The sequence below is a fragment of the Mastomys coucha genome, chromosome X (assembly GCF_008632895.1).
Source record: "Mastomys coucha isolate ucsf_1 chromosome X, UCSF_Mcou_1, whole genome shotgun sequence".
Taxonomy (NCBI): Eukaryota; Metazoa; Chordata; class Mammalia; order Rodentia; family Muridae; genus Mastomys; species Mastomys coucha.
This window is the reverse complement of record NC_045030.1, coordinates 108,560,937-108,565,528: the sequence shown is the minus strand read 5'-3', so window position 1 is coordinate 108,565,528 and position 4,592 is coordinate 108,560,937. Positions and strand designations below refer to the sequence as shown.

General features: G+C 39.2%; 2 long non-coding RNA genes across 6 annotated transcripts in view; both read right to left on the bottom strand.

The window, feature by feature from the left end:
* Positions 1–1,387: 1,387 nt before the first annotated feature.
* LOC116093967 lies at positions 1,388–2,139 on the bottom strand. Its single transcript, XR_004119903.1, has 2 exons — positions 2,077–2,139; positions 1,388–1,787 (listed from the first exon to the last, which is right to left on the bottom strand). It is a non-coding gene; the product is annotated as an uncharacterized LOC116093967 (long non-coding RNA).
* A 973-nt stretch (positions 2,140–3,112) lies between these two features.
* Positions 3,113–4,592, bottom strand: part of LOC116088201 — a 58,187-nt gene continuing 56,707 nt past the window's right edge. For all 5 annotated transcript variants that reach the window (XR_004117819.1, XR_004117815.1, XR_004117820.1 and 2 more), the window contains one exon: positions 3,113–3,162. This is a non-coding gene — a long non-coding RNA (uncharacterized LOC116088201). The remainder of the gene's footprint in view (positions 3,163–4,592) is intronic.

Below are 4,592 nucleotides of genomic sequence, written 5' to 3'. Positions count from 1 at the left end.
TTTTTGGAGGGGAAACTGGGAATGGAGAAATTTACATGTAAATAAAGAAAATATCTAAAAAAAAATGGTTTGCCTATAGATAGAATGAATTGTGTGTATGTAATTCATTATTAATAAGTAATTTCAGGCTTATAAAATCCTAATTATAATTACATTCATACAGCATGTGAATTACTAGTTTCTAAACATGCCTCCTTCTGTATTACTAATTAAAGTCTTAGTTTCAGAAACTCAGCACTTGTTTGTTTGCATTTTAATACTATAAGATATATGGTTTGAAAATCAGCCACTTAAAACTACAGACACTTGAGCTACTGAAGGTCTTGTGCATGCTGTCACAATCACTGTGACAAAAATATGAAAAATTGTCCTGTTGTGTCCAAGATTGCAATCTTACCATCTCCTCTTAGTCATTCCTGGGCCTTATGGGTATGATAGAGGGGGTCTGATAGAAAGAGTGTGATTGAGGTATCTTATTTAGAGATGAACATTCTGAAGTCGCTCATTCTCTTCACGTTGACCGTTATGGCTCTCTGTGTTAATCATCATTTACTGCAAAAAGAAGGGTATAGAAAGAAGAGTGGACCTGGGAGGCAATGGGTGAATATGGTCAAAATACTTTGTATGAAATTCTCAAAGAAATAATGAAAAAGTCCACTCACATGCCGCAACTATTCAAGCAGAAAGGAATAGTCTCTTCAACGAATGATGTGGGAACAATCACATAGACATAGAGCAAAGAGTGAAACTGCACTCTTCCTTCATGATATATGTAAATACAATTCAAAACTTATCAAACATAAAGATGTAAGAGCTGAAACTATAAAACTGTTTGAGTAAAAATGGTGTTAAGTATTACTAACCAAGACAAAAAGTGAACACTATGAAAAACAAGACTTTATCTTCAAAACAGTGTCAACGGAGCAGAAAGTTGACTCCCAGAATGGGGGAAACATTTGCAAATTATACATATGAAAAAGCTAAAAAGAGTTATGTTAATAACAAAATGTCTCATAGTACAAAAATAAATTCAAGCAAAGAACTGATAGACATTTTCCCAAACAAGACAACAAATAACAATATTTGCAAATTAAAAGGTATTCAGCATCAGTAGTCACAAATAAAAATAAATGAAAATAAAACCACCATGAGAGAAAAAAGTGAATGAGGGAGAAAGTCATGCACACGCGTGTGAGCACACACATACACGTTGATGCAACAGTTTTGTGCTGGTGTTGATGCTGAAGAACCTTATGTATGTCAGCAGGAAGTAAAGCCCAAAGCTGCTGATAGTGTGGCCTAAGACATTCCTCCTGGAGGTCTGTGTTCAGGTGCTGCTGTGACTGAGGCTTACGCTGTTGGGGGAAAAAAAAATGCTAAGGCAGTATGAAAACAAGTTTGCCTTTATTGACTAAAAGGTGTCTACACACTCAGAGAATCAAGTACAGATGGAAAAGAAGTACATTTTAACTGTTCTGGCAGTAGTTTAATAGGTGGTTTAGGGGCGTTTTAAGTTTTCTTGTTCAATAGGGCAATCTAAAGCTAAAGATTATTTTCAATACATTGGCACACCTTTTTTTTTTTTTTCTCATCAAGAGAAGTTACTCTGGGACCTGCAGAGATGGCTCAGCAGTTAAGAGCAGAGGCTGTTCTTCTAAAGGTTTCAGTTTCAATTCCCACCACACATAAGGCAGCTCAAAATTTGTCCTTAACCCCAGTTCCAGAAAATTCAATGCTCTCTCTCAGCCTCCATAGGCACCAGCATGCAAGCGGGAAAGACAAAATTCCTGTACAAATAAAGTTAAAAGTAAACAGTTTTTTAAAACATTATTCTTGTTAATGAAATTGTAAGGTATTTGAGGGACAATCTGAGGCTTATTGTTTAATTAATTAATTAATTAATTAAAACTCCAGATTTTATTCCCCTCCAGCTGTTCCACATCCTATAACTCCTCCCTGCCCCCATCTCCACAAGGATGTCCCCACCACCTGCCACCCACCCTACCAGATGTCTAAACTCCCTAGGGCCACCAATCGCTTGAGGGTTAGGTGCCTCTTCTCTGGCTGAACACAGACCTGGAAGTCCTCTGCTGTATGTGTGTTGAGGGCCTCATATCAGCTGGTGTATGAAGCCTGGTGGTCCAGTGTTTGAGAGATCTCAGGGTCCAGGTTAATTGAGACCTCTGGTCCTCCTACAGGGTTGTCCTCCTCCTCAGCTTCTTTCAGCTTTTCCCTAATTCAACAACAGGGGTCAGCAACTTCTGTCCATTGGTTGGGTGCAAATATCTGCATCTGACTCTTTCAGCTGCTTGTTGGGTCTTTCAGAGGGCAGTCACGATAGGTCTCTTTTTGTGAGTGCTCCATAGCCTCAGTAATAGTGTCAGGCCTTGGGACCTCCCCTTGAGCTGGATCCCACTTTGGGTCTGTCACTGGACCTTCTTTTCCTCAGGCTCATCTCCATTTCCATCCCTGTAGTTCTTTCAGACAGGAACAATTAAGGGTCAGAGTTCTGACTGTGGGATGGCAACCTTCACCCTCACTTGATGCCCTGTCTTTCTGCTGGAGGTGGGCTCTATAAGTTCCTTCTCTCTACTGTCAGGCATCTCACCTAAGGTCCATCCCTTTCAGTCCTGAGAATCTCTCACCTCCCAGGTCTCTGGTACATTCTAGAGGGTCCCTCCAACCTCCTATCTCGGAGGCTGCCTGTTTCCATTCTTTCTGCTGGCCCTCAAAGGCTTCAGTCCTTTTCCCTCACCAAATACCAGATCTGGTTCCCCTTGTCCCCTCCTCCACCACTGTCTACTTTCCCTCCCAGGTCCCACCCTCCCCCTTGTGATTGCTTTCTTCTCCCAAATGGGACTGAGGCATCCTCACTTGGGCCCTTCAGCTTGATGACCTTTTTTAATTCTGTGGACTGTATCTTAGATATTCTGTCTTTTTTTTTTCTCTAATATCCACTTATTAGGGAGTATATACCATGCATGTCCTTTTGGGTCTGAGTTACCTCACTCAGGATGATATTTTCTAGTTCCACCCATTTGCCTGCAAAACTCAAGATGTCCTTGTTCTTAATAGCTGAGTAGTATTCCATTGTATAAATGAACCACATTTTCCATATCCATTCTTCTGTTGTGGGACATCTGGGTTGTTTCCAGCTTCTGGCTATCAAAAACAAGGAAGCAATAGTGATACAAACTGCATGATATTGGTACAGAGACAGATTCCTTGAACAACGGAACAGAACTGAAGACCCAGAAATAAAACCACACACTTAATGAACACTTGATTTTTAACAAAGAAACCAAAAATATACAATGGAAAAAAAGAAAGCATCTTCAATAAATGGTGCTGGTCTAACTGGCTGTGTGTATGTAGACAAATGAAAATACACCCATATTTGTCACCTTGCACAAAGCTCAAGTCCAAGTGGATCAAGGACCTCAACATAAAACCATATACACCAATCTAATAGAAGAGAAAGTGGGAAGGAGCCTTGGACTCATTGGCACAGGGGAAAATTTCCTAAACAGAACTCCAATGGCTCAGGCTCTAAGATCAATAATTGATAAATGGGACCTCATGAAACTGGAAAGCCTCTGTAAGGCAAAGGACATAGTCAAGAAGGCAAATCGGCAACCTACAGATTGGGAAAAAAATCTTCACTAACCCATCATCTGAGAGAGGGCTAATATCCAAAATATAGAAATAACTCAAGAAGCTAACCACCAAAAAAACCAAACAACCCAATCAAAAAATGGGAAATAGAACTAAACTGAGAATTCACTACAGAGGAATCTCGAATGGCTGAGAAGCACCTAAAGAAATGTTCACAGTCCTTAGTGATCACAGAAATGAAAATCAAAACATTCCACTCACAACCCCCTTCCAAGTCACACCCATATAACAGATGTGCAGCTTGGTCTTTACGTGGGTCCTGAACAACTGGACTGGGTGCTATCCCAAAGGCTGTTTCCTGTTCCTGGGATATGTTCTTCTAGCTGGGCTGCCCCGTCTGGTCTTAGTGGGAGAGGAAATGCCTAGCCTCATAGAGACTCGAAGTACCAGGGTGGGCAGATACCCAAAGGGGCCCCCACCCACTCAGAGAAGAAGAAGAGGGGCATTGGAGATTGTAGAATTCAGCATTTCTTGTTTCAATAGTTATCTATTTGTATTTACTTCATTGTACTCCACCTTTGTGCCTTCAATTCATGATATATTATTTTGACAATGTGCCATATCTCAAATGCCATTTATGGTAATATGCATTATTGTATGAAGTTGTTACTAGGACCAAGCACTCTGTTTACTATTTATATATACCCTATTATTTATTTTTTATAAACTATGATATAATTACTTTCTATACACAAATGAATAAGAAGAAATGAAAAAAGTCACATTTGTAATATCCCCCAAATAATAAAATATAACAAATGTATTTACTATGATTGAGAAATACTGAAAAACCATAAAGTTTTGGAAAATAATAGTAGATACAAAATTCCCTGTGTTCTTGGATTTGAAGAATTAATATTATGAAAATATCTATATTACTTAAAGAAAGAATTTTGAGAAATCAATGATACCTTGTA